The 13,062-nt window shown below is 39.5% G+C and overlaps 1 long non-coding RNA gene across 1 annotated transcript in view; it reads left to right on the forward strand.

Annotated features, from left to right (window-relative positions):
* The window catches only part of LOC103095266 (uncharacterized), a 72,229-nt gene extending 62,285 nt beyond the window's left edge, over positions 1 to 9,944 (forward strand). The window contains exons 2-3 of the long non-coding RNA XR_460678.2: positions 3,223 to 3,293; positions 9,856 to 9,944. This is a non-coding gene — a long non-coding RNA (uncharacterized LOC103095266). The remainder of the gene's footprint in view (positions 1 to 3,222; positions 3,294 to 9,855) is intronic.
* The last annotated feature ends 3,118 nt before the right edge of the window (positions 9,945 to 13,062 follow it).

Below are 13,062 nucleotides of genomic sequence, written 5' to 3' on the forward strand. Positions count from 1 at the left end.
GCAATGCCTTGAGGCAGCCCATTTTGCTAGGAAATGTTCCCCTCCCTAGTGGAACCGGAAGGAGACAACACTCTACCTCCCTCCCATCAGTCACTCCGTAGGCATACTTGGAAATGGATACATTAGGACAAATCTAACCTTTCTTGATCAAATCCTCTTCCATACTCTATTGTCTTGCTAGAAGGCATCACCTTAATATATTATAAGGGTTGATCTATGCCATTTTCATCAGCTGCTCTGCTCGGCTTAGATTCTACTGGACGCCATGCCTCACTCTCGGAAAAGTTGATTGCTTGAAATCTCATTACCTTGCACATACTCACCCTCAGTTGCCTCTCTCCTCTGATTGGATGATTGGTGGACTGAACGCAAAACTCTTTCCAGAGCCTTCTTTTCATATAGGACTCGCAAGCTTCAAAGGGACTCAATTTTCTTTTCTTTTTCCCAAAGATATTTTATTTTCCCAATTATATGTAATAATTTTCAACGTATGTTTTCTGAAATTATAAGATCCCAATTGGCTCCCTCCCTCCCTCCCTTCCTTTCCCTCATCTCAGACATGGTAAGCAATTTGATTTGGATTATGTGTGTTTTTGGAAGAGAATACTCATGTACAACCCCCACCCCCAATAAAATCATAAATAAACTAATGAGAAAGATAGTAAGCTTTGATCCCCATCTGACTCCAACAGCTCTGAACTATTCTGAAGGACTTCTGGCAAAGAATGCTATCTAACAGGAAGAACTGTTGGAATTTTTCTTTTTTTAAAAGACTTTGCCTTCTATTTTAGTATTCTGTTTATACTAAGTATCTGTTCCAAGGCTGAAGAGTGGTAAGTGACATGGGCACTGTACCCCCAGAAGCTCAGGCAAACTTTGCTCCCTTACATCCTCATGACTCGGAGCCTAAAACATTCAATGACCCCTATAGGACCCTGACATGATTGTCCTCCTTTGATGGTCCTTTAGATTTAAGATGGACAGAGAGATGCATCTCCAGGCTATACCTCGATCCTGTCAGGCTACGTCTCAGACATCTGTCTGTTCCCTAAAACTAAGGAATCTTTATGAGGGTCATTCCCTATGTCTCCAGGCAGAACCCAGTCAGATGACCAACCCACCCCACCGAATGCCTGAGTGCCGACCACTCTAGAGTCACGTCCACACTATGACACAGCATTTGTTGCAAGAGTATAAAATCCCCAGAATTGATGGGTTCTGGGAGCAGCCTTCCATCTTGCTGTTCTACCTTGCTATCCTCCTGGCCATTCTCAACATTACTTTCCTAAATTAATAAATTTCTCTTTTTGTTTTTAAGCTAAGCTTTGGAGTCTTGCATTCTTGCAAAAGGTATCCTTCCTGAACCCCAGGGGTACACATCTGAGCCCCATAACAGTAAGGGCTAGGCAATTGGAGTTAAAAGACTAGTGTAGGGTCATACAGCTAGGAAGTGTGTCTGAGGCCAAATTGGGAGCCAGGACTTCTCATCTCTAAATCTGTTCTCTATCCACAGAGCCACTCAGCTGCTCCAGGAACTCAATTTTCTATAACAAATTCTGGCTTCCACTCTGAGTAATGCTGTTCCCCCTGCCCACCCTGTTTAGCTTTCTTTTATAGGTTGTTTTCCCCAGGAGATAATAAGCTTCTGGAAGGCTGGGAATTCTCTCTTTTTCTAATTTGTATCCCCAGTGCTTAGCAAGTACATGGCACACAGTAGGCACTTAATACATGTTTAATGAATCGAATTAATCTGGTATATATGTCTAGACACTTCTAGTTAAGGATTTCGTTTATCTACATATTTTCACACTTAGAAGTCTTTATTTTTGTATGACTTTTGCTTATGGATGCAGCTGGACAACTTCTATGTGTTTTTAAAGACCTTCATGGTAATGATTTGACAGGGGCCCCAGGCTGCATTTGTTTCTCTCTTCCTCTCCCAGCACCACCAGTAGTTGCTATTCTTGCTATTCTGCAGCTACCAGAAGGCATAGAACAACTTCCAGGAACAAAAAAAGAAAAACAAACCGAAATCCTAGGCAGCCATTTAGGCATCTTTTGAAATGCTAATTGGTAGCTCCACGTGGCTATAAGCATGGAACTCTATTCAATTAAGGATCCAGGTGATAAAGTAACCTTGATTTGACCTCTCTGGGAGGAAATGGAACCCAGCAAAAGACAGATGCTTCTTTAAGAAATCACATTTATTTTTATTTAAATGGACAACTAAGGAGATGGACTACCTTACTCTTGTGTTTATAGTTTAGAAAATCCAACATTTTTTATGTTAAATTTTCAAGAGATAGCTCTGCTCTTGTAACTTATATGACCTTGGACAAAACTTGTTGGGGCCTCAGTTTCCTCATCTGTATAAAATGAGGTTGGATTATCCCAAAGGTCCCTACCTTATTCTTTGACCTAAGAGATTTACTAGTTCTAAAGTAAGGGAATGAGCTGGGGAAATGACTGAAAGGAGGCAGTTAGGTGGTAGAGGGTCAGAAAGACTTGAGTAGCTGGAGTGAAATTTCAGTAAAAGGAAGGGAAAGCAATCTCCCTTTTCTACCATTTATGTTGATGGGGGAAGAATCTGAGAGACACATAGTGTAGAACTGCCCCTACATAGTTACATCCCTGGAGTTGGAGGGAAGCAGGAAGGTCCTGGATTGGGATCTCTAAGTTGGCTTAGGAAATGAGGTTGGCTGATAAGACCACTGTGGTGGCTGGGAAGCAAGTGATAGGTTATGGGACCAAAGCCCCCTTTCCCCCAATCCCTACTGAGACCAATAGCTCCCATTCCCCGGTACCTGCTGGAACTCCAGAACAAAGCAAGTGGTTCCACTTCACTGGGTACTGTTACTTCCCATGCTGGGACCTGACCAATCCATGATGGACTGATGTCCTGGACTTATACTGTTTTTACCATACTAAGAACTATACAAGCCTGGGAACCAAAAGCCCCCACCCCCAAAGCCAGTCCCCTTAGGGCTATCCAATCATCTGGATACAAGTATCCCCCTTTGACCAATAGGGCCAATCCAGGTTACCTCATCCCAGACTACCACCCTATAAAAGATTGCCCCCTTCTCCATGCAGGTGGAGACCCTTAGTCATCAACTGGTTGTGGGCTTCCCCCCCCACTTTTCCTCTCTTCCCCCATCCCCATCCTTTTCCCACAATAAAGCCTTGCTGCATTACTCAATCTCTCTGTCTCATTTGACTCAGGTCTGACAGCAAGTGGCTCACAAGACAGAATACAGTCCAAGATGGGAAGCAGTGTAGAAAAAGTAAAGCAGGTAAGTTATATTAAGGAGAAATACAATATATGAGTCAGTTAGAGTGGATAGAACTCCTGTCTGTTGGATGCATAGCTTTTTATAGGGTTATTCTCTTCATCTAGTAGGATCAGATATTATAGGGAAGGAGTGGATGCTCTGGAACTGATGTTTGTTCATGCTGAGGGAGTACCTAGAAAATGGGAGGCTAGTTGATAATCAAATTTCTGGGGAAAAGGGCCCCAGAAATTTGATTATCAACTAGCCTCCCATTTTTTTTAGTTTTAATGTGTGATTCAGGGGATTTGGGCTTCCCCAAATTTCTTGTTTAGTAGGATTTGAAAAGATGCCAATTTGTCCTAGTCTTAAAGCCCAGTGGTATGGGACTTTCTCCTCATTAGAAGAGATCAGAACAGGGTCCTGCATGAGGAGCAGCATAGAATTGATGAGAAGAGAGAGGAAAACTTCAGAATTTTCAAGTTTCTTCATACTTTTTTTGAGTCACACTCTTAAGTTCATTTCAGATACCTTTGGCATCCATCTTTGAGAGAGAAGATGAATGAGGCCAAGCCCTCTTCAGGTTGCTTAAAGAAAAGACTCTGGAAGATGGTGACATGAGAGGAGCTGGCAGTTTCCATCATATCACTATCCCCAGTTTGCAAGAGTCTTCAGGGGAACTTTCCCTTGGTTAATATCCAGGACCCTCACTCTTGATTGAAGTGCTACCTGTAAACCTTAAAATTTCTTAGACTTATGAATGTTGGAAATTTCCCCATTGGGAAATTTCATACTTGAAAAATTTCCTACTGATAGTAAGAACTCTATTGGAATATGAAACTCCTTGGCATGGGAGGATCCTTCTCCTCCCTAATTAAGACTTAAGACTACTTTAGGACTTTTGCTAAACAATGGAAAGGGCTTTGACCTATGCTTAAGCATAGAACAGGAAGTTCTTTGAGTCATGATTGATTTTAGAATTGATACAATAGAGATACTTGGAATGACAGAACCAGGTCTTGGAAAATACAATCTCCACCCTACTTAGAGTAACAGGATTTAGGAAGGGCTGCAGCAAAGATCAAGATTTAATTATTTAAGAATATGACCTTCAACAGACATGTGCAAAGGGGACAGACCTCTGGGTGGTCCTGGGTTAAGCTAGAGCCACCATTGGCACAGGGGAGACATCGACAGTGATTGGTAGATGTGAGAACTGAGGGGAGGGAACTGAGATCGTTTGCTTGAAGATAGCAGGGTCTGAGGACTGGAGGGTTGATGTTCTGGAGGAGGGCTGAGAGGAGAGAGGTCCTGGAGGGAGAGCTCCTGGAGAGGTCTTGAAGGAGGCTGTGGAAGGAGAACTCAGGAGGAGTCAGGAGGAGAATTTTCTGGAAACATTTCTTGAAAGGAGGTTCTCTTGAAGGTGGAGCTTGAGGTTGGCATGAGAAGCCTTACCTAGAGAGATCTTGGGTGAGCGATAAAACCAACTGACTGATTTATCTCTTAGGACTGAGGTCTAGCCCTTATTGGCTTGAGGCCCTTCATTCTTATTCCTTTCTTACTTTCTCTCTTTTTCTATTGATTAATCAGTGTATTATAAATTAAATTTCTCTATAAAACCCAGTTGGCTTGGGCATATTCATAAATTGGGAATATATTCCCTGGCGACTATCTTATATTTATATAAAACCAAGACACAGTAGAAAACATATTTCAGCGGTCATAATTGTTATATATTTCCCTTGCTCCCAAACATTTTAATTATCACAGTTTATGGCTCCCACTCTCTTATCTACAACTATTTAACACTCAAAACTATTTTAAATCTAACATACCTCTCTCCCAATGAGAGAGCTCCTATTCTGAATTGTCTGGTGTACATTCTCAGATGGATATGTTCTCTGATCTGTGGTTTTGCCATGGACTCAGATAAATGGGTTTATTTGGTCATTTTCATGCATATTCATTATGGAACAGATAATTGGAGGGAAAGGGGTCAAAAGCTTGGGGTCCTGCTTCTTCTGTTAATGAAAGAGCAATCAAATGTTAGTGGGAACCAGAAAACCACACCCCCTAGACTAATAATATTTAAGAGAAAAGAAATATATCATTTTAGCCTGTTACTCTTTTGCTTTCAGGATTACAGAGTGGGAAAACTTCCAGCCTCTACCTCCTAGTAGGAATGAAAGTCTCCTTTGGAGTACAATAGGAAAAATGGCTAGAGATGTCTATTCTGCCTTGCTTCAAGTCAGAAGACATACCATGCCATATGTGGGGGATACCACTTTACCACATGGAGGTTCATACAGGGCCCTACCCAAGGAAATTTGTACATGTTTTGTATTTAATTTATATATGTATCTATATCTATATCTATATCTATATCTATATCTATATCTATATCATCTATATCTAGTTCCCTCCAGTCTTCCTTTGAGGATAGAGCCTATTTGTTTTGTCTTTATAAGGTCTTGGGTCTAGTGCATAGTAGATGCTTAAAATGCTCTGTTGAGTGGATGAAGGAATGAAAGAAGATGATGTGTGTCTTCAAATATTCCAAAGATTATTACATAGATGAAGGATTAGATTGGTTTCACTAGGCCCCAGAAAACAGAAGAAAGAACAATGGATTGAAGCAATAGGAAAGTCAAATTTAGTTCAACATAAGCAAAAGCTCCCTAAACAATTCAAGTTGTCCAAAAGTGAAAAGCAGTCCCTTAGGAGAAAGTGTCTTCCTCTAGTTCTTGAGGCAAACTCTTCAAGGAAGTGGCATTAATGGGCTGAATAGACATTTAAAAACAAATAGAACTAAATTAGAATAAATAAACAAACCTAAAATAAGGACAAAAGAAGAGTTAACAAGAATTAGAGGAGAAATATATTGGAAACAGGAATTCCAATAGAAATGGTAAATAAAACTAAAAGTTGGTTCTTAGAAAGGACCAATAAAATTGATTAATCTTTAATCAAACCCTTAATAAAATTGATTAATCCTTTGAAAAGATCAATAAAATTGATTAATCAGCTTATTAAAAGGAAAAGAGTAGAAAATCAAGTCAATGCAAAGTAAATGAACATGGTGAAATCATAGCAAAGTCAGAAGAAATAAAAAATAATCAGAACATATTACGCACAGTATTATATACTAGCAAAAGAAATAGAGGAATACCTTAAAAAATAATGCCTAAAGTATCAGAACAGTTCAAGATCAAATAACCTAGTCTCAGAAAAGTAAAAGAAATACCAAAGGAAAAAACTTCTAGTCATTATGGATTCACAGGAGAATTCTATCAAACTTTTAGGGAAGTCAGAACCTATACTTCACAAATTGCTTTCAAAAATTGAGAAAGAAAGCACCCTACCAGAATCCTTTTTAAAAACAATTATTGTTCTAATACCCAAGTCAGGAAAAGAGAGAAAAACTATAGGCTAATATCACTATGGTTCAAAAATTTTAAATACAATTCTATCAAATACACTATCGGGATTTAATCAAGAAATCATTCATGGGGGGGGGGGGCACCTGGGTATCTCAGTGGATTGAGAGTCAGGCCTAGAGATGGGAGGTCCTAGGTTCAAATCTGACTTCAGCCACTTCCCAGCTGTGTGACCCTGGGTAAGTCACTTGACCCCCACTGCCTAGCCCTTACCAATCTTCTGCCTTGGAGCCAATACACAGTATTACTACAAGATGGAAGGTAAGGGTTTAAAAAAAAAAAAGAAATCATTCATCGCAATCAAGTGGGACTTCTATCAGGGCTACAAAGATGTTTCAACATGAAACAGCAAAATCAATCATAATAAAACCAAAACATCCAAAATCATATAGATTATCTCAATACAGAAAAAGAGTTCACCAAAGTACAACTCTTTTATACTAAAAAACCCTACATAATATAGATGTAGAGGGACCTTCTAAAAAAATGTCGTAATGCATCTAAAAACCAAAACAAGCATCATATGCAATGGGAGGTACACTGGAACTTTTCTCAATAAATATGACTAGTTATGTAATCCTGTACCAGTCACTTAAGCCAATTTGCCTCAGTTTCCTCATCTGTAAAATGAGCTAGAAAAGGAAATGGCAAACCATTCCAGTTTCTTTGCCAAGAAAACCCCAAATGGGATCACAAAGAGTTGGACATGACTGAAATGCCTGAGTAACAAAAACAATGTACCTGGTACTGTGGGAAGCCCAAGGGGATACAAATACAAAAAAGTAAGATAGTCTCTGACCTCAAGGAGTTTAAGTTCTAATGAGAAGACAATAGATAAAAAAGGAGCTGGGGAGAAGGGGTATATGTGAGGATATGCATGTCATGGAAATGGTTGGGAAGTAATATGGAAGCCAGGCTCTAGGGAAGAAGAGGTGACATTTACCTTATCAGAGACCCCAGGGCCAGGGTCCGAGGTTCAAGTGGGAGTGCCATTAAGGGGATGAGGAAGATGGCCAGAGTACAGGCAGCCAAGTTTTGTAGAAATGGCTGGAAAGTAGCACTTTTATATTTTGGCATCCCAAATACACAATAATAATAGGCTTATTACATGCTGTTATTCACTCCAGGCTTCCCAACCTAATGTGGACTGAAGTATTCCATTCAAGCAGAATTGGCTACTTTAGGGAATGACCAAAATTCTTAGCTTGAAGTAGTTATATTCCTAAAAATACCAAAATGATGCACAAAAGCCTGCCGGACCTACATTCTCATTGGGAAACAATAGACATCTGGAGTAAAGCTGTATTTCAAAGTCTAGAGAGATGTGTCACAGTAAATGGAGAGCACCCAGAACACCCACACACCCAGTCGTGCGTCCTGAAAGATCCCGAGATCTGAGTTCTTTGCATCTCACTTCTGACATAGAAGGGAGAAAAAGGAAATAAAAAAGTGACTCAATGCTTAGGGAAGCCCCCTTGTCTCTCCCATCATACAGCGGTAGTCTTTGAATTTTCTGACTCCCCAGTAGGACACAACTCAATTCCTGTGAGATTATAAACTCTTTGAGGGTAGAGTTTATATCTGTCAGGAGCATAGGATCATGCATAGGAAATATGGAAATATGGATCCCATGAAAGCCCTGGTATAACCCAAGTCATATTATTTAACCTCTTGGGAAGGCAAGAGAAAGGAGGGAGGGAAAGAATCTGAATCATATGTCAGATAAGAATAATAATTGATATTTGTCAAGAAGGGCTTTCACCTATAGAGACAACATAGTTGAGTGGATAAGGGACCATACGGGATGAGTCAGAAGGACCTGGGTTCGAAATCCATCTCTGTTACCTGTTTTTCCCCCTGTGCATATATTTATTTATATATAATATATTTATTTGTAGAGAGCTAAATGGCTCAGTAGAATAGAGTTAGCTATCAGCTTGCTGTGTTGACCTTAACTAAATCATTTAAACTCTTTTTGCTTAATCAACAGTGAGGTAGTTTAGTGGATAGAACACTAGGCTTGGAGTCAGGAAGGTCTGAGGTCAAATTTGACCACAGACACTAGCTATGCAACCACGGGCAAGTCTCTGTAAAAGTTGAAATTAAATCTCAATAGTAAAAATATATTTTAAGAGATTTATTAATGATCATTATAAGGAATAAAGAAGATACAAAATAAAGACCACTTGCCCATGGCTGATCAGCCAGTTCAAACGCCCACCTTACCACCACCAAGCTTGGACAGGAAGTAAAGAGGCGGGACCCTCCATGTCCCAGCCTAATATCCCCTGTCTACAGGAAGTATGTAATGACAGGAAGTCAATGGGTTCACAGGAAATGTAGTTATTTTTTAGGGTAACAGATTTTCAATTATATATCTAAACCCTTTTGGACTCAATTTGCTTATCTGTAAAATGAGCTGGAGAAGGAAATGACAAACCACTCTAGTAACTTTGCCAAGAAAACTCGACATGGGCTCATGAAAAGTCAGACATGACTGAACAACCACAATATATTTAATCTTTCTGTGCCTCGGTTTCTATATTTGCAAAATGGAGTTATACCCTTTATCTCTTTTCCATCTTTAAATCTACAATGCTAAGATCTAAGAATCTTAGAAAACATATAATAAACCTGAGTGAATGAAATCTTACTATATTCTTATGACTAAAGCTAGGTTCAGAATCGGTGGTGCAGTATAAAATCTGTGAGCTTAGATATGAATCCTGGAGCTGCTATGTCCTTCTTAGGTGATTTGGGGGCACATTTGCAAAACCCATATAAGCCTCAGTTTCCTCATCTGTAAAATGAAAGGGTTGGACCTGATCATCTTTAAAACTGTTGCTGTTGCTATTGGTTCATCCTTATTTTCTAAGAAGACCAGTGACATTAGGAGTGATGTCTTAACTTGCACATAAATTGGATTTAAGTGAGGCAGAGTGGTATAGGATTGTCTCTTTCTTTTGTAAATCCTATGATAATAGGACTTACAGCAAGTATTAAATAAAGCAAATAAGTTTGTCCCACTAGCCTAGTACTGGAAGAAAGAATTTTATGTCCAGGTATTCTGCAGAAAGCCAACAGAGGCCATTAACTGATGGATAAATAGGATGTGTTGATTTTATGTGCTTTATCTTCATATAAAATAGGGAAAGAAGAGACAAAGCAAAAGAAAAATCCCCAAAACAGCTTCTGGACAGCATCATCTCTAGTCTACTCCACTTTCCAAATACCACCATTTGGAGATACATTGTCTAAGATTAAAAAAAAAAGAAATTAAACTTTTTTCCAATGAACACAAATCTATTTTTCTATCCTTCCCACTTCTTGTTTCCACTGGGGTGGGGGGGGGGAGAGTGAAAAACAAAACTTCTGTAACAAATATGCATAGTGAAGCAAAATAGATGCCCACATTGATCATGTCCCCGAAGTACATGTCTCAGTTTGCACTCCGAGTCTGACAAACCTCTTTCTGGAAGGGGGTATGTGTTTCATAACAGGGACAGTGGAGTCAGGGTTGCTTGCTGTGTTGATTAGAGTTCTAAAATTTTCTAAGTCTGTGGTTCTAATTTGGAACAATAACCAAAAGCTTTTGGTGACTCAGTGAATAGAACGTCTGATTTCAAATCTGGACTCAAATACGTTAGTTGTGTGTCCCTTAGCAGGTCACTTAACTGCTATTTGTCTCAGTTCGCTCCTCTTTAAAATGGGGATAGTTGAGGGCAACTGGGTAGCTCAGTGGATTGAGAACCAGGTCTAGAGACGGGAGGGTCTAGGTTCAAGTCTGGCTTCAGACACTTCCTAGCTGTGTGACCCTGGGCAAGTCACTTGACCCCCATGGACTAGCCCTTACCAATCTCCTGCCTTGGAACCAATACCCAGTATTAATTCTAAATTGGAATATAAGGGTTTAAAAAACAATAATAAATAAAATGAGGATAATAATGGTACCTACTTCTAGGGCAGTTGTGAGAATTAAATGAGATAGTAATTATAAAGCACTTAGTACAATGTCTTGCCCATAACAAGCACTATAGAAATGAAAGCTGTTATTAAAATTGGGGTGCAATGGATAGAGTGCTGAACCTGGAGTCAGGAAGACTCATTTTTCTGAGTCTACATCTGGACTGTGATACTTGCTAGCTCTGGACTCTGGGCAAGTGACAACCATTTTTGCTTCTTATCTGTGAAAAAGTGCTAGAGAAGGAAAAGGCAAACCATTTCAACATCTTTGCCAAGAAAACCCCAAATGGCATCACAAAGAGTCAGACACGCCTGAAATGGTTGAACAACATTATCATTTTTATAAGTCCTCCGAGAAGAAAAGAAAATGTCCATTGGTTTGGGGCTGATTCACCTTTTGAGTAAACCCTGTCATGTGGAGTTGTAGAAATTAGACAGACCTGTTCAGGCCCCTAAAGGAGTAGAGAGAGCCTTGGCGATGATTCAGAAAGGATATCCACATAACCCAAATTGCAGGAAAATTCCATTTTCCAACTTGACGCATTCCAGTGCAGGAGGGACCAGAAAAGAACTTGAAAGCCTCCGTAGACCTGGCCCACAAATGTCAGAAAGAGTCTCACTTCTGTTAAATAATAGGAGCTAATGGGTCTCCATTTCCATGGAAGCTTGAACACAAGGAAACGACCTTAAATTTTAGCAAGTGAAATTTATTAAGTTCGATGTTTTAGCTGACAAATGGGGATCAGTGTCAAAAAAAGATTGAGGAGTCTGTCCCTGGAGATATTAAAGAAATGGAGTAACTTCATACACAGTTTTCAAATTATTTAGGGATGAAACTTCTCTCAAGGCCACAAGATATGGCTAGATCTATCATTTCCTACCTTCTTGTTCCATCCTCACAGGCTCATATACGTCTCTCCATTCTGTTTCCTATCTCTGAAAGGGAAGTGAATAACTCCTCTGCAAAAGGAACAGAATTTCCTATGGAAACAGATTCCTAAGAACAAAACCAAAAAGAATTAGAAAGGAAAGGCAGAAAATATTGAATTTCTTTTAGGCTTGCTCTAAGTTCTTTCAGCCTCTGGCTCATAAATGGTATTTATCATGACTATGGGAAAGAAAATCATGTCTTGGAAGGTTTTTTTAAGCCAGGACTTAACATCAGTGTCTGCATTTAGCTGGGGTTTTCTGGGCTTCTATGAGATTTCAGTCTATGCAGTCAAGAATGGATGGACATTGTGTAAAGTTCCAAAAGATGGGGTTGGCCAAGGAAAATGGTTAATAGTGAGAAAAGAAGACGAGAGACTGAAGACTCATTGAAAGCCAGTCATCCCTTATTAGTGTGATTTTTGTCGAGTTTCTGCTTTCCTGACAGCAGTTTTATGTGGGATATCCCCACTGACTTGGCCTTTGATGCTCTTGGAGAACTGATTGCCATTTGCAGGTGTGCAGATTTCACTGCGAAGTTCCATTTCTAGATCATTCATACAAATGTTAAGCAAAAGCAGTTTTTTTAGCACTTACTCCTGTGAGTGCTTTACTTTTCCTGGCTACAGAAGTTTGTTTCTGCTCATCCTTTGTTTCTTGTATTCTATATTCATTATGATTTGATATTCCTATTCCATGGTGATTCAATTTAAGTTTTTGTCTTGGAACCTCATTAGGCTTCTTGATAATTCATTTGGATTTAAATCTAGCCTCAGACACGTCCTAGCTTTGTGATGCTGGGCAGGCCATTGACCCTCATTGCTTTGCCATGACTGCTCTTCTACCTTGAAACTCAATACACAGCATTGATTCTAAGATGGAAGGTGAGGGTTTAAAAAAAAAAGAAAGAAAATTCATTTGGATTTATATCTGTTGGTTCCCTTTGATTAACTATTTTTCAGAAGGGCATCTAGATGCAATGGATAGTGTTGGCCTTGGAATCTGAAAGATCTGAGTTAAAATCTAGTTTCACACACTTCCTGGCTGTGTGACTCTGGGCAAGTTACTTAACTTCTGTATGCCTTAGTTTTCTTAGCTGAAAAATAGGAATAATAAGGGATCAAATGTGATACCTTAAAAAAAATCTCTGCCTTCTGAATCTATAATAAGGCAGAAGAACAGTAAAGGCTAGGTATTTGGGGTTTAGTGACTTGCCCAGGGTCACACAGCTAGGAAATATCTGAGGCCAGAATGAGCCCAAGTCCTTCCAATTCCAGGCCTGGTACTCTATCCGTGGTGCCACCTAGCTATGTCAATTTGTCTTGGTACGTAGTAAGTGCTATATGAGTGTTTGCTATTATTATTAGCTATTATTAGAAGGAAATCCCAAATGGCCTCATTTTTTAACAAAGGGGAAAGGACACAGGGACTCTTTTTCCCCCCAAAAAAAATCAATCTCAAAGACT

The sequence above is a fragment of the Monodelphis domestica genome, chromosome 1, assembly GCF_027887165.1.
Source record: "Monodelphis domestica isolate mMonDom1 chromosome 1, mMonDom1.pri, whole genome shotgun sequence".
Classification (NCBI taxonomy): domain Eukaryota; kingdom Metazoa; phylum Chordata; class Mammalia; order Didelphimorphia; family Didelphidae; genus Monodelphis; species Monodelphis domestica.